This window comes from Rhipicephalus sanguineus, chromosome 1 (genome assembly GCF_013339695.2).
Source record: "Rhipicephalus sanguineus isolate Rsan-2018 chromosome 1, BIME_Rsan_1.4, whole genome shotgun sequence".
Lineage (NCBI taxonomy): Eukaryota > Metazoa > Arthropoda > Arachnida > Ixodida > Ixodidae > Rhipicephalus > Rhipicephalus sanguineus.
Window position 1 is genome coordinate 224408758 of NC_051176.1, and position 24065 is coordinate 224432822.

Sequence of the window (24065 nt, forward strand, 5' to 3'; positions counted from 1 at the left end):
GAGGAGAGAAAGTTTACATTCTGAAGCTCTCAGCTAGGCAATTCGTTCCAAATTCACATTGACATTGAGTACAACTGAAAACCAAATCCAAAAGCAGTCATATGTGCCGTTCCTATGTACACCGATCGCCAGCAGCAGGCAATAGAGCATTGATGCCGCGAGCGGTTCGAAGGGAATGCATCGCAACACATATTCAACATTCAAGCAGAATCCCCACCTGAAGAGCAATGCAGATAGCGTTGATGCCATGCTGTTCGCGACAGCCCGCGACGTTCAAAGGGCGCGGCGGCGCACGACATTCACCAACGCGCGTGTCGGTCATGCACAGCCAAGATGTTCGGTGCCGCTCTGGCAAAACAGGGTGCGCGCACGGAGCGTTCGTGGTCCCCACCTGGTCGGCGGCTCCAGCCCGGCGTCGGTCAAGGGCACGCATCCTCACAGTCTCTGCGACCCCCCCCCTCCTCGGACCCGGCTGGCCACACTTTCCTGCAAGCTGTGCCTGGTGGTGCGCGGGAAAAAGAAAACAAACGCCGCGTGGTGATGCCGCTCAGCGGGCTCGTGGGGACACACAGGCACCGGCTGCAGAGGACCCCCGGCAGCGTGCGCGGGGACGGCGCGAAATCGAAACAGGCGCGCGCGTCCCTCCCTTCCCAAAATGCCACACGCGCGTCCCTCCCCTCCAGAGCCTCTCTTCCCTTCGTTTCCAGGAACACTAGAGAGCAGGGCCATAAAGTGAGCAAAAAGAAATATGGCTTCCTGCGGGCGGGAAAGGACGGGGACACTTTTGGCGAAAGGAGCACAGTAACAGGGACTGAGGAGGAGAGGGAACCCCCCCCCCCCCTTTTCTCTACCGCGGATGCCGCGCCCTGCATGTGTGCGTGCCATGGTGCGCCAATTCTGCGAACTTCAGACGGGTCTAGCCGCGCAGCGAGGGGGTGGCCAAGAGAAGCGACGCGCTCAACTAGGCGAGGGCGTCGTGGTCCAGAAATACGGAACACACGCTGCTCGATTCATGTCGGGTAGTACACGAGTGCGGGTTTCCGCCGGCGACTGAGAGCTCGTTGACCGGAGGACGAATGCGCAAGGCCGCTGTAAGAACAGTTAAAATTTGAGCAGCGAGAACGGAGTTAAAATTATAGCGATGCTGGTCGGGACTCTAATGAGAAAACATATGCCATCAGCAAGGCATTCGATAACAAACTAGCGCTGGCAAGAGCGGCGCGCGCGAACGAAGAACAGGAATTTTCTGAATATATCTGACGGAGTGTGCTGCCGGCGGGAGAGAGAGAACGGCTGAAAAAAGCGCGCCAAAGTAGAAGGGAGAAAAAGAAAGAATAATGAAAGAAAAGAAAGATAGTCGGCGAAAGTACACAACAGCAGAAGCCGCGCGGCGCAAACATGGCGGGAGGGCGCGTTCCGAGAAAGCGGAGAAAGGACGCGCGGGCCCCCGAGTGCCCAGGGGCGAAGAGCGTTCACCTTCTTTTCTATCTGTTGGCTGTTTACGGCCAAAATACTGTTAAGAGGGGGGAAAGGCGCCCCGCGAGGTCCGACCGGAGAACGCGCATTCCCGAGTGCACCGACAACGAGCAGAGGCCGTCGAAAAAGGCGGGAAAACGCGCCGCCGGACAGCGTGGCTTCCGAGTGGCCCCTCTCACGGCACACGGCCGAAGGGCTTCCCTCATGACAGTGAAAACAGAACACTTATTGGTTCATATATTTTGCACTGGTGCACGCAGAACTGCTGAATACGTGACCACACGCTTTCAAAAAAGAAAAGATGACATTTGTTCATACATAACTTGCTGTATGCAATAACGCAAGTCCCGTCACTCGTTGAAACAATTTATCAGAAACCCCGATAAACGTGTATGACGTACATGCGCATCGTAAATGCAGTGTCATGAAATAGTCGCAAACGGATCGCTGCAGAACCTTGGCAGCGCTGTGCTGAGCAATTTGATAGTCTGTCTGTTTCCTCCGCGGGAAATCAAATAGCAACCGTCTCGCCGCTAATCTCTCATCATTCACGCAGACTGATAAGGCACCGTTTAAGAAGCTTTTTCTGAAGGGGAGGTGCTTCGACCAAGTCCACTGCATCGGCGTTCGTGCTACTCGATACTATCAATGTGCGAGTGGTGTGGGAGTACACACGACTCTGGAGCTCTGCTCCGTTATCGCGCTGTTTACGGTGATATGTCGTCGTACCAACAAGACCGGCAAAACATGGTATTGAAGTTCATTTGCAGAGTGTCGCAAATCACCGACACATCCAGAGGCATCGGCGCGGTGAGACGCTTGGTCGTCGCTTTTTCTGTGCAGTGATGCAGCCATGCACGGTGATGTCGTTTAATTTCGTTGCTGCTTAAATTTAGTCTAAACAGAAGAGCGTGACTTTCAAGTCCGTACAACGTAAATTCTGTCACATCTATGGCCAGGGGCGGATCTACGGAAGCATATGTCAACGGGCTGAAAGGCAAGGGGGACACCTATATGATAGTCATTTGTGATTTTTCACAATAAAACAATACTGGAGCTGCAAACATACGAATTAGATGAGGTGTGTAGTATTCAGTTTCAGTTTATTTTCGGACATAGTTACATCACATGAAATATGTCCACGAGGCAAGGCAAAAGGAGACTCGTATGTCTCCTGACGAGGCCTTCACCCCGTACGATACAATAATTGATTAAAAAAGGTCATGCAGACTAATTTCATAGAGCAAGGTAAAGCACGCCTGACGTGAGTGCAATAGTTCGAGGAACGCTGATAATTTTTTGTTTACCTCGCTTTTTTTTATGTATAAGCGTTAAAAGCCTCGTTGTAAGCGAAAAGCGTGGCTATAAAGCGTTCGGCAGTTTGCCGTCTGTGGTGCCACCTAATGTAAGAAGATCACGAAAACTTAAATGAAAAAAAAAAAAAAAAAACTTAACATGCTAATAAGTTCGGGGGTTTCACGTGTCAAACCACAATATGATAATGAGGCACGCCGTAGCGAGAAACTCCGGCTTCCTGGGGTTCTTTAACGTGCACCTAAATCTAAGCACACGGGTGTCTCCTTCACTTTCTCCTCCTAAGACTTGGTGATGCGCTTACGGTAGGGAGACGTTACAAAGTACACAGGACACAGTGTTAACAGGACGAGCGCAAACTTCAACTGGTTTTTATTATTCATGAGTAGACATATAAATATAGGTTCACAAAAACACGTGGAAATAAGAGATAGTACACTTGACTCCGCCTATGTGACGTCCATCACGAACTCGATTTCCGCAGGAGATAGTTTTATCGACGGCTCGCTGACGCATGTTTCGGCGCCCAGGGGTACCATGACAGCAGCTTCGTAAACTATTCTCTCCCTGTCGTCTTTTATCCGCTTTACAATAGTTGTTTTTTCGAACTGGGGTATGCATGTGCATTGGTTACAGTGAGTAGCTAAATTCCCGGGATGGATAATCTGTTGACAGTTGTACCGGTGTTCTCTAAGCCTAGTGTTAACGCATCTTGAGGTCTGTCCAATATATTGTTTTCCGCATGTTAATGCCAAACTGTATACTGCTACATCACACTGAACGAATCTTGGTCTGTGGCCTATTTTACATATCTTTCCTTCTTGGGTTTCTTGCGTGTTATTGACCTTTTTACACAACCCTAGCAATTTTTGAGGGGCTGAATATGAAACCGGCACGTCGTGTTTCTTAGCGATCTTCTTTAATCTATGCGATATTTTGTGGATATAAGGGATGACCACGGGTCGTTGCCATTGTTTTTCGCTTCCTACTTTTTTGCTTTTCGTAGACATGTTACGAAGCATTTTTTCAGCGATAGCCGCAATTATGGAATCAGGAAAGCCGCTAGCTGAATGAATGAATGAATGAAACTTTATTTTCATGAATAGATATATGCAATTACAGGGATTATTTGGACCGATAGCCTAAAGTGGCTAGTGGCCGGTCCAATACAATGTGCAACATAAAAAAAAAGTACAGGTCAGCTTTGAAAAACCAAACAAAAGCAGTCATATAAATACAGACAACACAGTAATACATTTTTTCCTGCAGACATGCATACTTATTAGCTTGCAACTATCTTGCTATACATAGGCACTTATTTAAAAAAAAACAATACAATGAAAATCGAATCAAACACACACATGCTTACATGTCTTGACTCCACAGAAAAAATGATTTACATGCCATGCTGAAATTACGTGCCGTTTTAATCTCTAGGGGGACCGTGTTCCATATTTTTGTTCCATTAAATTGTATTAGTCTTTCTCCGTAAACATTAAAACATTTGGGCAGATTGAAATTACCATTCGAAGCATGTCGCGTATTGCGTTTAGGAATTGAAAAAAGATCAGCAGGCAAAGGTGAATTTCTATTAATTATGTTATTTACTGAAACGGCAATTTTGTAGTCGCGCAATATCGGAACCGAGAGAATGCGTTGTGATTGGAAAATATTACCTACTGATTCACCTTGGCTTATGATTCTTATGATGCGACGACGCCGAGGTACGCAACGTCAGAAAACGCCGGCCAAAACGCTCTATATGGTTCGGCCTTTACTCCGAGCACGGCCGCTGCTCCGAGATTGCGTGCGATATCGGAGTTCATGGTTAAAGCGTCTCGATACCAGCGAGGGACACTGGCCGCGCTGGCGTCGCCGAGGCACCGTAGACGTAGTTACGTTCTTTGCCTTTCGCTGCGTGTTAGCGTGCGCCGGCTCATCGGAGTAGTGCAGCTTTCACATGCACCAACGGCATTTCTCCACCGCCGGCTGCTTCGATAACGAGAGCACCGACTAACAAAACTGCTGCAATACGCGTTGCAGAAAGGACACGATTTTGACGGGCGAATGTCGTGCCTTGGTCCAGCGAGACAGAGGCTAGCGGGACGCACGCGTTTGCGGCTCAAGATACGAACCTCTGCCTCCCGTGTTGCTGAAGCGCAGTGTGGTAGCGTATGCATGAGCACAGCCGTCGGTTACCCATTACTAGAAAGCGCACACTGTGTCGTTTCTCTCTTTAATTGACGACGTTTTGAAGAAGTGCATATCGGGTACCAGTGTTGATTAGGAGCTGGTTGATGTCATCTTTACGCGGGATCCATGATTCGCTGTGTCCAAATATATGTTCACAACTCAGCTACCACAACGGTTTAATTATGATCATGGGCGTTAGTAGTCGCGATGGAGACATGCCACTAGGCGTCAACATGGGAGCATCCACGTCAAACGATGCTATAGCTGCCAAACACGAATAGACATTATACAAGCTCTCATATATCAGTACACAATAAGCACTAGTTCTGCGAAGACACGTTTCGCTTTCGTGTTAGGGCATACCGATTCCTATGACGGCGAGATCAGCCATGTTCTTTTTTTGTTTTTTGCTTTGTTCTACTGCTCGTCTACCTTTATGCAGTCTATAATCTCCCATACTCCTCGGAGAACCCTGGGAGCAAACGGAATGGTACAGGTGTGGAAAGGCAGGCGGGAGTGTGTCGTTATGCTGAGAGAGAAGTGGTGGTTCTTGGGGAGCACGGCTCAGCGCCAGTGTTGAAGGAGGTGGGTGGTGCGCCAAGCCGCCAGCCCCTTCATCCCCCACCACCTTTGATCGACTGCTGCATGTGGCACGACTGCATAACCGAACGCCGTCTTGTTACAGGAACTGGCTCGCTCCGGAGTGAAAGAAGACTCGGGTGATTCACTTTTGTCAGAAAGTCCAAGCATGAAGAAACGAAGAAACCATCGGGGATTCTACTGCAATCGCCTCTACTGCGATCGATGTGTACGGCAACAAGGCGCCGTGGGCAGAGAGAGAGAAAATGCCACTCTTGCTGCTGTGATTTAATTTGTAAGTGTCGCGTCACGTAGCGCAGTTTGTGGTCACTGCAGTTTTTTGGGGGAAAGCTTTTGATCGCCTGTGTGGTTCGGGCTTCTGTCTCGCTCTAGGATTTATTGCTGTCACTGCTATCTTTATGCTGCTGCTGCTGCGGCCTCCAGTCATTTTGATAGCGACTATACGTGCGGGTGTCCATAAAAGCGGCTGAGCACTTGTATCTCCGTTTACTCTGACGATGGCCATGCCGTGGCAGAAACGTCGGCATGTCATGCTTGCTTTGTAATTGTGTCTCTGCCTTCATTACATGCTTCATCGACACCCGCAGAAACTTTGTTTTGAGTGTAATTCAAGGAGAAAGTTTCGTGGATCCGGTACATATGTAGCTCGAAAATTGAAGTAGTGGCACCCCAAAAAAGCGCACAACACACACACACACACGCGCGCGCACACACACACACACACACACACACACACACACACACACACACACACACACACACACACACATATATATATATATATATATATATATATATATATATATATATATATATATATATGTATATATTAGGGGTATTTTTCGAATACGAATATCGAATCGAATATCGAATATCAAAGGAAAAATGCCTCCACAGTAACAATATTTTATTTAACATGTAGCTATTTGAAAAAAAAAAAAAAACATTAACAGCCTGACTGGCAACACAACATGCACTGCTATCTCCAGAACACCATGTCCAGGCTAGCACAATGCACATCACAACACAAGCAAATATCACGACACAATGAAAGTAATGACTAGATGTTATCATGAAGAAATATGAGTTGCTCCACATGATCAGGCAGCAGGCGCTCCCTTCTAACGGAGACACACCCCCCCCCCCCCTGCCACTGAAAAGGCACGCTCGCTTGGAACAGAAGTGGGTGGTATAGGGAGTTACATGGGGCAAAGCTTTGCCAGACTGGGGTATCTGAACAGTCCGCCACCAGTCACGTGGGTCACTGTCTTTGTTCAGAAGTGGTCCCGCATAGTGAACGAGTGGTAGTGCGGCACGTTACGGCCGCATAATATTCAAAATGTACGGTTACATGATCGCCAACAGCGCTGCACGTCGGAGATGCACCAGCAATAAATCATACGTATTGGGGCGCTCGTCGCAGGCAGATATCGTGCCTCCGTGTACTTAGGATGTTTATCGCTCCTCTCGGCAACGTTTTTAGCGATACGAACGCAGCAGAAATGTGGAAGACGAGTTATTTTATGCATGATAATCGATTCGCATATTCGAATTTTTCGAATATTCGAAGTTATCGAATATTCGAAACTTTTCGAATACACGATTTTCGAATCGAATACGAATATTTCGAATGTAATATTCGACGAATATTCGCAACTTTCGAATATTCGCACACCCCTAATATATATATATATATATATATATATATATATATATATATATATATATATATATATATATATATATATATATATATATATATATATATATATATATGGTACAGGTGTGTCTGGTCCACCAGACGAACCGTTAGTGAAAACATAACTAAAGTCGTATTTTCTTTCTTCCATATTCTGTTGGGGTACACGTGATTATTTTCCCTTTACTATGTATATATATTGTGAGGCAACGTTTAGGACCCTCAAGACTCTTCTTTATTGTCCCGAGTATGAGCCCCACACCCAAAAGCATGCGGTGATGATGAGTATGTACATATGAGAAGATGAAAGGCATAAATAATGTTCAGCAAGTGTGTTCAACAACAATCTCGACATATCCGTCTACAGAAAACCATCAGATCAGCACCAATATAGTTACATTGTGACAGCAGTCATGCAAAGCATTGCAAAGAAGCTATTCCGTGCAGCCAAGCACTTCGCTTGTGTATGCACCGAAAATGAAGACAATAATTTGGCTGAGCTGTGAACAACTTCGTAGCGAGTTAATGCGCCAGCGATATCCTTTCTCTGTAATCAGCGACGCGATTCAGAAAGCTGATAACCTTGATCGTCCTGGGCTCACGAACAACAAGCCAGCGCTCTCGGAATCACGAACTAACCTTATATCCTCACATACATGATCACGATTTGGGGACATGTGCACGTAGCGCCATCTCTCGCCGGTGGCAGCGGCGATCTGTCGTAACTGAATGGGACATAGGCGAAAAAAATCATATCTGACGAAAAAAAGCTGCTTATCAAAAATGACTCCCGGTTCTATACAGCAGAGACCCACTGGAATGTTCTCATAAAATTGCAGTGTCGCACTACAGATTGCGTGGCTTCCCAGAGCGATTAATATTTTACAATATGACCCCATGTGTTCCTAATGCACGATACTGCAATATTACCAGAATGTTACAGCGTGTATCTGCTGTAGGGAACCGGGAGTGTTTTTTGGTAACTAATTTTTTTCGGCAGATATGACCTTATTTCTGATTTTTTTTCTCTTTTCCATTCAGTTATGGGAAGACGCCGTTGCTGCTGCCGACAGATGGCGCCACGTACAAATGTCCCAAAATCCTGGGAATGTTCAGCTTCAGCATCAAACCCTTACGTAAGTAATATTCTGGGGAAACATCGTACACTATACCCCTTCAAAGCGAGCGAATGCGGTAGATTATTCCTGAACCTCCGCGTGTGTTATTACAGGCGAGCCACCAACGTCCTATAATTGCGCACTATGCGTGAAACCTGAGCACTACCAAGATGGCCGACATCATAGGGTATTCATTCTCATTCAGAATGCAAGGACACTACAAATGCGACATATTTGCAGCGCACAACACATCAGACTGACACAAACCCCATTTAGGCTACGTATTAACACGTAAGCACTCTTGGTCACACTATCGAGAAGTTCAAGACAACTACTTTAAATCGGCATTCTTCCGCTACTATGACAGAGAACCTTGCGAATAATTTCTAATTCACAAGTTCAACGCACTTTCTAAGGGAATAGCAAAAAACATGTTTCCAAAATTGCTCATTTTTCTCTAAAATACTCCAATCAAATTCAGTATATCCTTTTATCTTGTCTTTATTTAGAAGCAGGTATATGTCATTTGATCTTGCAACCTGATGCACTGAAAGGACGCCTTTGCATGAACCATAGAACTCCACCATGCTTATTAAGCTTAATAGATATGCACGTCCGCACCATTTTTCGATGCTGTTCTTGCTCCTTTGTCATTGTTACGTAGTCTGTTTAATTCTTCGTCTCCTAAACAGAACCTAATTTGCTCTCAAGTGCTGTGCGAAGTATTTGCCAAGTTGTACGCATACCTTCATTTGTCATACAATTCATATTTATTTGACGCAACCTTAATGAAAACCAGCAGATAGTGAAGCCACATCATCTGCTGGTTTTGTGAACAAAGAAACGAGCCATCGAAAATTCTCTTCCTTCATTAGTTCATATTTACGTCATTCCTATAGAATATACCTTTTATTCGTTCGTTTTACACGTAAGCTCTGCTTACAACGCAGTATGCACACAAACAGAAAACCTCGAGTCCGTCCTACTCAGGCTGTGGGAGCAGGGGCGTAGCCAGGGGGGGGGGGGGTTCAACCTCCCCCCCCCCCCCGAAATTTTTCAGTTTTGCTTGCGCATAGATACATGCGCACATACAAACCCACGCACGAACATACATAAAGTATGGTTGAACCCCCCCCCCCCCCCCCGAAAAAAATTTCTGGCTACGCCCCTGTGTGGGAGTGCGCTACAGTTCGAGAAGCTGTCGTTTATATGGTCACGGCATGGGTGAAAACCACCTTGGCCTTTATGAGCTTTTTTTCTTCTCTTTTTCTTTTTGAATTCTGTAATTGTGGTCACCTGTTATTGCTTCCGGAACTCACATGTGCTCCTTATCTCCCTGCATTGTTTGAGCGATGCCCTGAACGGTTTCTGAGTTGTTGTTGTTGTTTTAATTAAGTAATTGTGCACACCTGTCGCTACTTCCAAAATCACACATTCATAATGTGAGCCATACCTTGCTGGTATGGCGAGGTTTTCTCTACTTGGGAGCGTTTACATTTTTCTGGGACCTGTTTTGTTTGTTTGTTTGTTTTCTCTTCGTGGTGGTCTGCACCGACATTCGAGTGAACGGCGTCTCGAGTAATCAGCGTTGTGGAAAACGCGCCAAGCGTCTTTGCGGGAAAACGTTGTGGAAAGCGCGATATACTAGTATGCAATCAGCGTTGGGGAAAACGCGGGACATTGTTCAAGGTGTTCTATTCCGCGTGACGAGGCACACGCCACAGTACCGACGCGGGACATTAGACAGTTATAGTTTAGCGGGCTTAACGGAATAGCGGGCTTACCGGAATAGCGGGACCGAAATGCGCATGCGCAGTACCGTACGCGACCCGTAGCGTTTTAGCGTTAGCGTGTTTGCGTGGTTAACGTAGTGTACGTAAAACCTGGCGGCGGTTTTCGACGCCCGCTTCGAACTTCGAGCGTAGATGTGGACGGATCCACTTCTTTCGTTGCAAACGACTGTGCGAAATGGCTTCGCTTGCCTTCAGGTAGCTTCGACGACACGGTATTACGGATAACTTAGCGTAGTTTTTGAGATCGCTTCCTATTTCGAAAGTCGGTGTAAACAAGTCTGCAACATGAAAATTTTCGCTTTTGGTGCTTAGTTCATATTTATTTACTTTTATTTTCACTAAAAAAAGGAGTAATATTGCTGCGTGCGGGGATACAGGCAAGCATTCTCGGTTTTATTCTTTTCACTTTTTTTAACGCATTCACCCTTCGCTAGGTGGCGCCACCGTCCCGGCTTGGGCACGTAAACGCTATCCCGCTAAACTAAAACACGCTTTCCGCAACCAACGTTTGCGGCACGGTAACGCCATTCGCAACTTTTACGGCCTATAGGTGGCTCGACTGTACATCCAACATGGTGGTCGTTGAGATTATCGGCCCGCTGCAGACGGTTTAGGAATGTACACGTTTGGCGAAGAGTTCAGTTCTTTGCGCTTCGGTAGCACTCCGATTTATGTTTTTGTGAAAGCAGGATGGCGTTGACATATTATAATAAGTAGAGGAATGTCGGGTACGTTATTGGAACCTCATTATGAAGATAAATATGCACACAATTGTAAATAAAGCAAACACACGTTGCTCGCGTCGCGTAATCGCGCGTTGCAACCCCCGCTGTGTTGTTAGCACAATATGGTAGTAGGAGTCTCAGTAAAGATCTCTCAGTAATATCAGAGACATTCTCGGAGACGTGCTTTATCTCATTTCTGCTTGCATTGCATTCTGCCGCGTAGCTTGCTCAGCTCACTTCAAAGCACGAAGTAATGTAAGTAAAGAAAAAAAAAATTTGTTGCCCTTCGAGACCGAAACACAAGAACGACTTGAGGCACGTGCGATTATCAAAAATACGATTTTATTGCGCTTTCTTGGTAAAAAGAGAGAAAAAAAAAAACAGCGGAATGCCACAATAGGTCGACAAGCAGCGAATGAAACCAGCGGCAACACGCAATTTTCACGTTTAAGATGTGACGTTTCCATTATCATCCTACGCTTTTGGTGTTTATGAGAAGTGCAATAAGTAACATCGTGCGGGCAGGGACAAAAAAAAAAAAAATCAGCGCCATCAGAAAGTAATATCGAACAAAAAGTGCTGAAGATATGAAGGTCACGGAGGCACATCACAGCCACTTTAGATGTGGAATGGTGCAATGGACACTTTGAAACCGGACTTTTCATTATATGCTAGAGGCGGAACGCATTCCTAATCAGTTCTGGTACTGTCTGCACAGCGACTGTGTCGAGCGGAGGAACGAAGCGCGAGAAAGGTGATATGAGGTGGTAGACATATAGTCGGACACAAAAATGGGATTCTGCATACATTCATGGGCCTTGGTTATTTGCTTGCGAAGTTTAACCCGCTTAACCACTCACGGCTTTTCGAGGCGCTAATCGGAAGGGGAGGCTTTTGCTTTGCCTCCCGCTGTACGCTGTGAGCATCGGGGCCCGCAGTAAAATCATTTGCCTTTTTCTATTTATTTTCCGTTCACATTGAGGAACCGAAAGTGTCAAGCCAATATCCAGACCGTGCACACCGTCGCGAAACGACCCCAAACGAGACAAAACAAGTGGCAACATTCGCTGACTCCAGCGGGTCCAACATTTCAATAATCTCAACAGAGCTTCCGGCGGCCACCACTCGGCGGCGCCACGGTACGTGAAAGTTGCGAATTCCCTTAACCCCCGCTATCACGCTAACGCTAAACTATAACTGTCTATTGTTGACGGTATTCTATTCCGCGTGACGAGACACACGCCACAGGCGCATGCCTCGTCACGCGGAATAGAATACCATCAACACAATGTCCCGCGTCGGTGTACTAGAGGCTCAAATTTCAAATCGAGCCGGCGGAACATTTTTTTTTATTTATGTTTATCCGGTGCAGTACATATATGTGTTGCGCTGGCCTCACTCGTGCGCACGTGAGTGTGCGACGTCATTCGCGGTTAAATTGCATCCCGAGTCCTGTTGGCGTTGATACCCGGTCGGTCGGTCAGTCGGTCGATCCAAATGGCAGGGACCTATAGCCAAATAAGTGCTAAATGCGCTTTGAAAGAGAGACTCAAGAACAACACAATGACCGCCAACAGGTATACGCGGTATGCTTTTATGTTGATACGTTTCATAAAAGCTTCTTTCGAGCTCGCAACGCATATCCACGACTTCACGTGTCTCCTACGCGAAGCGCCATGAATTTCCCGCAGTTCATTTCACACAATCACTTATATCGCAATTTAGTAGCACGTGCAGGTCAATTAATAAAGTAGTCTTCCTTATGAGGTCGCCACGGTCAATTCGGTGCACTCCAAGGATGTCACTGTTTCCGTACAAACTGCAATGGAAACACCTGTAAAACGTTGCATAGTATATGTTAAAAAAAAAAAAAAAAACATTATTGTGGTCGATTGCGGCCTTGTGAACAGGCAAGGGCACGAGACCTCAGACTTGCGATACAGACGAATGCAATGCAGCACGGAAGCTCCCCAACCGGTCTACCGTCGAAGAAATTTATCCCAATGAGATTAACGAAAGGAGCGTCGTTTTGCAACGTCGCAGTGCCTGCCAAGGGAAATTCGACAACGTGGTGAAGTAGGAAGTTCAAGGTGCTTTCATATATGACCACGCCAGCATACTAGCTACGACAAGAAACTAGCACTTACTCAGGGATCCTACGTTGGAGACGTTGTGGTTGTTCGCAGTGTGGAAGGAGCTGTCTAAAAGCGGGAGCAAAAAGCATTAAAAACTGATTCAGGGAAGTACACGACACGTTAGCGAAGGAGGTGTATCTGTGTCTAGAGGAAATGGACCGGTCAAGGAGACTCACATTATCAACTAACTCTCAGAAAAAAAAAATTCAAGCAAATCATATATGTGTTCTTCATTACAGTAAATACACCTTTCAGACAAAAATGGTTCGTGGTTGAATGAAGATGTTGCACTAGCCGCTTGTGCTAGAGAAGGATTGCGGTGATATGACAAAGTACGCGAGAGAACTAGCCACAAAGTAACCACAAAGTACGCGAGAGAAGTTTTTCGTGCGTCAGAGTCACAGATGGCTTTTTCTTTCTTTCTTTCTTTCTTTCTTTCTTTCTTTCTTTCTTTCTTTCTTTCTTTCTTTCTTTCTTTCTTTCTTTCTTTCTTTCTTTCTTTCTTTCTTTCTTTCTTTCTTTCTTTCTTTCTTTCCCCTCACAGGTCTAACCGAGCCTGCAGCCCGCGACAGTAAACTAATATCACCAGTGAAAACATGGAATGAATATTTCCTTCACACTGAACTTTAAGTTTTGTTCTGCTACAATATAGTCATTTTGCTATGACAATAATGCGTCAAAACACAAACGGCAGCAGAAGTAGTTGTAACAGCAGTCAAAGCTCACAATTACCGGAGAAGTGCCGTTTAACCTTGCACATTGCACTGCCGCCTGCTTTGACGACACGGGCTGGGATCGACGGCACGCGCGAGATACAGCAACTTCGGGGATCGCGCAAAAAATTTCTCAACAAGGAATACGCGCGCGCATGGTCCTCTGCATGCTGAAGCAGCGGGACGTCACAGCCATCGTTGCTCGCGGCTTGACGAGCTTCGTCAGCGGTGTGGATGTCGAGCGCTGCGAGCTTTCGTGATGAGTATTCGAAATAGCGAAGCGCGAGCATTCGCGACTTTCTCCGGACAGAGCGTCGCAGGGAGCACGCGCGCGGACGTCATGCGGGCAAGCCGTCCTCCCAGCGCGACGGCATCAGTCACTGCACTCGTTCGGATACCGGGAGGCATAAAAGAGAGCAGCCAACCAGGTGAGCGCAGCGGCTAAGACAAAGAGGCAGAAGCCCCGCCCGACTGTCAACTAGTGGCGAAACGAGAGCGAAGAAGGGTCCCGCCCTGGCACCACCACTGCTACCAGCAGCAGCAGAAAAGCGCCGGCTACTACACCACGCGCACCTTTTCCCTGGACGGCCGCCAAAACGGCGGCGTCACTTCGAGGCCGCATGGCGTCATCGCACCGCCGGGCCTGGACATTGGGCGCGCGCGCGGGGCGCACACGTGACCGTCTGCGAGCCCATGTTGCAATGGCTGGCGGCCAGCTATAGCTAGTCGGACCCCTCCATCCTCCCCCATTTTCTTTTTTTAATAAGAGCCGCCAACACCCGCACAACGGCACGAAAGGCAAAACAAGCACCATGTCAGGGCCCTCCGCGGGCAGAGCTCCGCCTATTTTAAGCGACAGGAACCGCGAAAGAGCCAAGAAACAAAAGGGCGCCACAATGCGTCTTCTCAGCGTTCGTCAGGATAAGCTTTTATCAGTACCAGTTTAAAAATGGAAATGATAGGGGGAAAAGAAAAAAAAAAGCAAACGATGGTGGTTGCACCACGTCGTCGCGTTCTGTACCGCTCCTTCTTGGTAGTCTCGCGAAGGCAGCGCACTACACGTGCTGAGTGTCAGCAGCCATGCAGGACCGTTTGGGCGCGACCAGGCCATTCACGGCATCGGACGCCGGCCAAAATGCGCCAAGGAGCCCCAAAAGCTCAGTTCCTGCTGTACGAGAGCATATCTATTATTCATTGACAGGGTGGAATTCAGAAAACGGCAGCTTTATTTTTTATTATTTCTTATTATTTTTCCTTGACATCGCGCGCCGCTGTGTACGCCTCGTCGGGAAGTTGCGCGTTTTCATCACTCGTCTGGCTTCTCTCTCGCGAGCTGCTGACAGGCTGTCCTTTTTTTTTTTTTTTTTTCCAAGGCACGAAGAGTGCTTTCGCAGTTCTTGCGCTCGGGAGATTCGCGGAGAAGAGCGGCGCATGCGTGTCACCTGGCGGAAAAGAAACCGACGGCGCTTAAGTGGCATCATGCGATATGGCTTTAACTTTAAGCTTCATATTGTGCCAATCATGACGGCTAGTCGGCTACAACTCCCCGGACGCTTTGTGAACAAAGAACCATCTTTTGTGGGCAGCATTGGCGACAAGTATATTCGACGAGGCTTCGAACCACTTGTGGGGCAGGGAGAGCGTTTATGAAAGATGAACATTAAATTCTATACTGACTTACGTGCCAGAAATACGATGCGATTATGAGTCACGCCGCGGTGTACATAGGGGGGGGGGGGGGGGGGGCACTCCGCATACGTTTTTACCAACCGCTGTTTTGTAACGCGCGCCTAAGTTTTTCTGCAGAGCGCAATCGTTTTTGCATTTCCCCTACATTGAAACGCGGCGGTCGGAATCGAAATCGCGACCTCAAGCTCAGCTAAGCTACAACACGGCCACTGAACGACTGAACTACCAAGGCGACGGGTCAGTTGTTCAGGAACACGTCCCGCAACCTGAACATATACCCAACACACAAGAAACCCAGCTGCGGTATCTGATGTTTGAGCTGATTGAGTGAATCTGTTATCGTGAAGCGTACGCTGAAATGCAGGGGCGTTTATACGCACCTTTTCCCACGAAGCATTATTCGAATGCCGCGGAACAAACGTACGCAATAGGCGAAGTATATATTTCGCCGCTTAACTTAATAATCTCGAAGGGGAAAGCGCATGCTCGTCTCGGAAGTGTTACGAAGTGGACCGATGTTCCTTGGATGGTGAGTGACCTTAGTCTCGCAACTATACACCACGCACAATTAATTAATTAGTAATAATTAAACATGTGTACTGGCAGCCGTCGTACAATTTCCGATCTCCGCCACTGCCGTTAATCTTGGCTACTTATTTTGCGTAGAGTTCTATGTGCCATACTTTGCATCCCCCTGCCCTCTTTCCCTTTATGAGTGGGACAGTCGTCGCTGCATGTATCAGGCTGGTCAGAATTACAGCGATAGAAAGGAGGCACGGCGCCGACGGACAGCAGCAGTCCATCCTTTTCGCGCACAATTGCGACACGGCCTCGTACGAAGACATTGGCGCCTATGAACAAAAAGAAGCAACGGAGCCGAGCTCCGAAACGGGTAGAAAAGAATGCGAGATGCGCAGGAACGCGGAAGCCAAACAAAAGGGGCCAGGCTCGTCGAAGCGCTCTGGGCACATGCCTCGCGCGCACTCGGAAGGCGCTTCCGACGGCTGGCGCGGTGCTGCAGCGCCGGAGGACCCGCCGCACTTCGATCGCACACGGCTGCGCGCGGGGATCGCAGTACATTCGTGTACACATATCTTAAGAGCCCTCAGTGTGACCGCCATCCATGGAGACGGCCGTGGAGAGGAGCGGTTTCAGAGACTGCGTGCACGGGTGTGAGAGTAAACGAGCTTTCGAGCGAGAATCGAATTAATAGGGCCTGCTACTCGATGCCATTCGAGAATTTGATAAGCTCGGAGATTGGTTCTGGACGACAAACATCGATACAACGGATCGCTGCACAGTAAACCACTTTACACCCTTAAGGGGGTTGTGCCGTGTCTATAACTAACACCCTTAGGGTGATTCCACGTAAGATCGAACAGACGATGGCTGGTCGACCTCTTAAATTTATTTCAAAATTTTATATATTATTGCCTGATGAGTGGAAAGAAGAGATCGGCAATTTGTTTTGCCGCCAAAAATTTTTTCGAAGCACAGGAAATCAATAATGACGAAGAGGTGGAGTGGAGCGCTCATCCGCTCTGCTCTTTTGGCCAACTTTAGTTATGAATTGCACAAATTATATTAAAGTTAGGTAGCTGAAATTTCTTTAACTAAATATATGCATGTTTTTGCTTCCGCTCAGCTATGTTTAATTTTTATGTGTAGCGTAGATGTTTTTATAAAAAACCTCAAAATTGGCCCAGGAAACGTTATTTTCTTTATTTTGAAGGTCTTTATCTCAAGAAAGCCTTGTAGCAGAGCAACAAAAATTCCGCATTACGTTCTTCGCATACTTATCTACCAAACTGCCGAATCTTATATTTATATAACTTTTCAGTAAAGAGATACAATCGGGCTACGTTCAAGAAAACACCGAACAATGGAAACTTCTGACGACAGTTAAAAAAAAAACATTTTTTTTATATTTCTTCAACTTTGTCCACTTATTCTCCTCCACATCAGCTTTCAGAATCATTGAAAACATATTGCATAATTTCGTTGCACTAATAGTTACGGCCCCTCCAATGAGACCCATAGGCAAGGATTGGTGATTCCGACTTCTTGCCCAGCAAGTGTATAAAATGCTGGCAGGATTGAATTTCTTTTTATTAAAAGGTGAGCAGTACCAAAAAAGGTGTCGCCGGCACTGAAGACGTTCATTTTGAAATTATTTGGTCACTGCAGCGGCCACGAGCGCGAGGATACCAAGCAGGCGCGCGCGCATCCGAGATGCTCGTTGTAAGAGACGGCGCAGTGAGAGCTCGTTTTCGCGTCCTCAGACCGACTGAGTTCGAAACAGCAACACCTCTCGGGTGACCTAAACGCACGTGCACCGGTAGTCGCAGTGATCTGGTCAACGACGTCGATTTCTTTTTCAGGGGGCATAAGAATGTCATCGTCCAACAGCGCGTTCCGTGAAGATCTTTCATTGCAATGGTAGCAAAAGCACGCGTAGCACAAGTAGTCCGTCTCACTGACAGTCACTGATCTTTCAGGTGTTAAACCTTTTTTCAAAGCATTGATGTCTAGGTCGGTAACTCTGCGAAATTTTGGCTTCTTTGCAATAATTAAAGGAGTACTGACACGATTTTGAGACATCGCAAAAGAGACATTTTTTGCTTCGTTGGTGTTGTCAACGCTGTCCACACACTGGAGTCGGAGAACACGTATAAAATATTTTAATTTGACTTTGAAGTTTTCGTCGCTGAGCATCTGCAAGCCAGCCCCACTAGGGATGGTCGACTAAAATTTTTAATCGATTAATCGTTAATCGATTTAGCCTTTAATCGATTAATTGCTTTCGGTGGAATGTTTTAATCGATTAATCGACATTTTTGTGTGGGTGCTTTAAAACCGATATCTCTTTGTTTGAGAGGCATCGTTCGTGTTTGATATGGACCCAAATCTTTTTATCAGACGCGCTGACGATCGAAAATTCCCACTTTCGAAAGTGTCAATGACGGGCCCGTCGTCGTTGGTTGATGTCGCGGATTTAAGCATCTGTGGCCATCATCCCTAAACTATTCGGCAGCAGGTCATATTTTCTCGAAGCCTGCCTACTCGAGCTCATCGAAACCGGAGGCGCTTTCGGGGACCACAATTGGAAAGTCGCACCTGAAACATGCAGTGTGGCGGAGGGTGAGGCAATCCCGAGAAAGGTAAAAGAGAGACGAGAAGGAAGAGAAATAAAATAAGACGCTCGCTCTCGTAAGCACGGCATCTTTTCTCGGTTTGTCGGTTAGATATTGTGGAAGCCCTACATAATGCTATAATTGCGGACTGACACGATCATTTTTTTTTTTTTTTTAGGTCACCCATGCAGGGATTACACGGAAACATACTGGCCTCAAAAAGACCATCGGTACAGGCAACTGCGGGAGTGATATAAGTTTCTGCCTCTCGGCTAGAATAAACAGCAGCTGCGCCAGTATACTCCGCAGGTTTCATCTGATCGTTGCTGGCGCCACTGGCACCTTTTCAATGGTGCGTACAACCTGAACTGTGAGCGCTATCTAGTGTATTAGACATTACAACATAAATTTCGCGACTGTCCTTCTTTCTTGTCACAGCAGAAGACGGGGGCCTCTAGCTGAAAGCGCTATTTCTCCCTAAATATGCGACCATACAGTGTTACTAAATGCTACAAGGTCACTTCTTCAATAGTATGCACTGGATGCTAGACGTTCGGTAAACCGACGCGTAAAGTTGCGGATTACATAAAGGGTCGACCCTTCTCACAATTCGCGAGTGCCCATTCCTGCGCTACATTTTCTCTCAACTAATGGCAGCAACTTTCGTGCTCCAAGTGGAGACGAGGTCGTAGTTGCACGCGGGCTCTCTATTATGCCTGTTCGAGTCAAGAGAGCCGAGTCTACATTTTCCGCGTCCCAGCGCAAGCAAACCGCACTTGAACACTCTGTTTGAAGAAGTGACTAGCTGTCATTAATTGAGATAACTGCATCACAGGAAAGCTAGATGAACAGTTACGAAAATGGTATATACCCTATAAGACGGACAGTTGGGCTAGTTGGTATACAGCGTAATAAAAGATAGTTACTAGCGTCCTTGTCAGCTTTACGCTAGCAAACGTGTCTTATTATGTATATACGGATTACCTAATCCTCTCCCTATCATCGTACTTCATCACTCTTTTTCCCCCGTTGCGTTTTCCCCGGTGCAGAGTAGCAGGCAGGGCAGGCCACCCTTTCTGCCTTATAATATATTTTTTTCTCTCTCTCTCATTGGTAAACAATATTGTATTTGCTAAAGAGTAAAACAGAACGGCACGAAGAACCAGTCAGGAAATAAGCAGCGCATATTACAATGCAGCACTTCCACAAGAAACGAGTAAAATCTGAGGGTTGAACAAAATACAAAGAAAGTTGCGATTGATACTACAGGCGACGAAAACTACTCGTTTATCAAATGTAAGGAGAGATGCGTTTATACGGCAACACAATGAAACAGCGCGGCAAAAAACAAACACGAACAAATTAAGCAACAAGACGATGCCGTGGCACGCATGAGGCAATATCAGCAGTAGACTGTGAGCCGGAGTGAAGCGGGCAAGTTCATTTCTGCCTCGATGGGGTGGAGACGCCTCCTGCCCGGGTTTGAAGCATTGGGAATTGCTTGGAGTTGGACGCCGTACCCGTACGCGACGGATATCAGGGCGAGTTCATATCTTTCTCTATGGGGTATGACCACCGCCAGCTCCGGGCTCGTCCTGCTAGCGCAGAAATATGCGCTGTAGTGAAAGGAGTGAAAGAGAGGGGATGTGCACGACAACTGCGTCTCAGGATAGCGCGCCTCGCAGTGATGCGCTCCGGCCAAGGGGCGAGGTTGGGGGCGGCAGTGGGGAGTGCCGTAATCGATTAATCGAATAGTTCTAATCGATTAATTCGATTAATCGAAAGCCGGAAATAGATGACGATTAATCGATTAATTTGGACCTTTAATCGATTAATCGTTCATCGATTTTACCATCCCTAAGCCCCACTGCAAGGACATTATTCCGACGAGTCAAGACAGTTCCCCCTAGTTTGCGAGTTCTGCGTCCTGCATGCAGCCTAAATCGTAGAAGTCACTGTCAGGGTCACTGGACGACAATTCAGTCATCGTTGTTTATATGCACCACGAGCAGATGACGGATTTGCCGCTAGTACGTCGCGAGTTTCTGTATCCCCGTGAGGTCACACTGCTATGAAACGTCACATCGAAACCAAAAGTGTCTTTTTAAGGTGGCGCTAATTAAAATTTATACGATGCATTCCCAGGCACCACAATAGTCGTTTTAGGTTTCTCGACACCAGTATTTTTATTTAGAGCAACAATCCGAAAATTTTTTAAATTCGTGTCAGTACTCCTTCAAGCTTCTTGTGCTTCGAAAGGCAGTCTCCACAATACACTCATTCAGAGCTATACTTTCTCGCTATGAGACGCACAGGAGGAGTAGAGTAAGAGCAAAGCGCAGAACTATCGGCGCCGAATGAAGTGCCAACAGCGGACCGAACGCGCGGCTAGTTCAGGCCGTCTGCTGCCGAGATCTAAGATAGGCAAGCGCATCCGGTTACCGATAGTTTTGCTTTTCCTTCCTTTGACATTCCAATATTTTGCTTTGCCACTGGAACGCCACGTTCATGCTTTCCACTAATCGCGACTGGCGCAGCGTAGTTTCTCTGGCAGCAGCGAGCGTGAAGCGAGCGCTCATAGCTCCCATATAGAGTTTTAATCTCGCTTCCATCTCCGCCGTGTTATCAGCGCCTAGCTACGATGCGAACAGAGCGCGGATAGAATAGCGAAGCTCCAGTGCACGTGCGTTCAAGTCAAACAAGATGTGTTGCTGTTTCGAACTCAGTCGGTCTGAGGACACGAAAACGAGCTCTCACTGCTCCGTCTCTTACAACGAGCATCTCGGATACGCGCGCGCCTGCATGGTAGCCCCGCGCTCGTGGCCGCTGCAGTGACCAAATAATTTCAAAATTAACGTCTTCAGTGCCGCTGACAGCTTTTCCAGTACTGCTGACCTTTTAATAAAAAGAAATTCAATCCTGCCAGCATTTTATACAATTGCTGGGCAAGAAGTCGGAATTGCCAATCCTTGCCTAAGGGTCTAATTGGAGGGGCCATAACTATTACTGCAACGAAATTATGCAATATGTTTTCAATGATTGTGAAAGTTGATGTAGAGGAGAATAAGTGGACAAAGTTGAAGAAATATAAAAAAATGTTTTGTTTTTTTATTGTCGTCAGAAGTTTCCATTGTTCGTTGTTTTCTTGAACTTAGCCCGATTGTATCTCTTTACTGAAAAGTTATATAAATATAAGATCCGGCAGTTTGGTAGATAAGTATGCGAAGAACGTAATGCGGAATTTTTGTTGCTCTGCTACAAGGCTTTTTTGAGATAAAGACCGTCAAAGTAAAAAAAATACCGTTTCCTTTGCCAAGTTTGAGGTTTTTTATAAAAACATCTACGCTACACATAAAAACTAAAAATAGCTGAGCAGAAGCAAAAACATGCATATATTTAGTTAAAGAAGTTTCAGCTACCTAACTTAATATATTTTGTGCAATTCATAACGAAAGTTGGCCATAAGAGCAGAGCGGATGAGCGCTCCACTCCACCTCTTCGTCATTATTGATTTCCTGTGCTTCGAAAAAAATTTTGGCGGCAAAACAAATTGCGGATCTGTTCTTTCCGCTCATCAGGCAATAATATATAAAATTTTGAAATAAATTTAAGATGTCGACCAGCCATCGTTTGTTCGATCTTACGTGGAATCACCCCTTACACCCTAGAAAAAGGGTGTCTTCACGTATCAAAACACCCATACCATAGGGTGTTGCCACTGGCCTAACACCCTTATCATGGGGTGTTTCCAATAGCCTAAACACCCTTATCACTGAAAAATATGAAAAATAAAATCTACCAGTCAGGGAACATCCAATTACAGATGACATCAGCATAGAAGGTGCACGCAAGCGCCAAACCACACACACAACAGAGCGTATTGTAAAATACTATATGGACGGAGCGCTCGTGCTACACAGCCTTACACTGACCATCTGGTATATATAGCCATAGTATCTTAAGCCGCCGTTCAGTGCCGGTGGAGATATTTCTGTTCCGTATAAATGAACTTTAAACATTAAGAGAATAGGCGTACATTTATGGTACGCTTGTAGATAGCCTTAAAAGAGACATATCTTTTAATCTAAACTCGCCTAAGATCCAACGACATTTTAATCAGCGAGTACCAGTTATCATCTGGCACGCTGTGGTATGGGCCATGGGGGTTTCGATAACCCATGACACCCTTAACTCCTAAAGAGTGTTTAGTTAAAGCATTACCCCTTAAAGGGACACTAAAGGCAAATATTAAGTCAACGTTTATTGTTGAAATAGCGGTCCAGAAACCTCGTAGTGCTACTTCTATGCCAAGGTAGTGCTTATTTTGAAACAAAATCACGTTTTAGTGGTCCGCATCGCGTTAGCGCACTTCAAATCACCCGCCTGAAATCCGACTTTCATACGTCACTGTTGCCGTGCCCAACGTTGCCCGCCTTTACTGCGCGGCCGCCGACACTTAGCAGCAGAGCGAAAGTAGCGGGACCCACAGCAGCAACAACGGCCATCGATGCCATCGAAGCTTGCCGCAATCGCCGCAATGGATGTGGACGGAGAACTTGACGACGAGACATTGGCTCGCGACGCTGGGCTCCAATTCAGCGACTTGAGCCCCGATGAACGCGGCATGCTGCTGAGGGCTCGTAGTGCCGGCGTCGTTGCATGCGGCATTTAGTCGAACTTTCTGTCAGAGCGACTTTCACGAGCGCGCAAAAGACACGCGGCAGTACGCGATCCCGAAAATACCACTGAGACGCGACCGCGTGAGCGAAGCAGGTCGCCGGGCGAAGCGCAGTTCGGCGAAAACGGAACCTTTGAATCACGCGCGCCGTTCCCCATGGCAACGCCACAGAGGTTCTTTTTTTCCATGAATCAAACGGAAACGAACAAACAGCATTTTATTACGTCTTTTGATGCACGGAAGGTTCTTTTTTAATTGCTGCTAGTTTGATTACTAGTGATTTATTGTAGGCAGACTCTCATACGTCATCGGGATCACTTCGAAAATGTCCCACTCGTGGCGCTCATCATGTGATACATTTAGCTTAATTTCTCGGTAAGTAGGGCACTGCTGTTGATAATACTGCCGTTTTAGAAGTTGTCATACATTGAGCTTTCACTCTGACATAAATTGTTATTTGCCTTTAGTGTCCCTTTAACTATTTTGGGCAGGGGCGTAGCCAAGGGGGGGGTTGGGGGGGTTCAAACCCCCCCCGAAATTTTTCAGTTTTGCTTGCGCATATAGGCACGCACACATACAAACGCACGCACGAACATACATAAAGTAAGGGTGAACCCCCTCGAAAAAATTTTCTGGCTACGCCCCTGATTTTGGGGAAGAAAAACACCCTTACACCCTAATTTTTGCAAATTTTGGTTAGGCAAATTGGTGTTTTGCTTGCTTGAAACACCCTTAAGGGTGCAAAGTGGTTTACAGTGTGCATGCAGAGTGAAACGCACACAAAATCCGAAATAACTG

General features: G+C 46.6%; 1 long non-coding RNA gene across 2 annotated transcripts in view; it reads left to right on the plus strand.

The window, feature by feature from the left end:
• Positions 1 to 18984, plus strand: part of LOC119373199 (uncharacterized) — a 61215-nt gene extending 42231 nt beyond the window's left edge. Inside the window, exons 2-4 of one of the 2 annotated variants that reach the window (XR_005179779.2) lie at positions 5669 to 5857; positions 8324 to 8418; positions 18768 to 18984. This is a non-coding gene — a long non-coding RNA (uncharacterized LOC119373199). The remainder of the gene's footprint in view (positions 1 to 5668; positions 5858 to 8323; positions 8419 to 18767) is intronic. The other variant, XR_005179785.2, reaches the window with a different exon arrangement.
• Positions 18985 to 24065: the final 5081 nt, after the last annotated feature.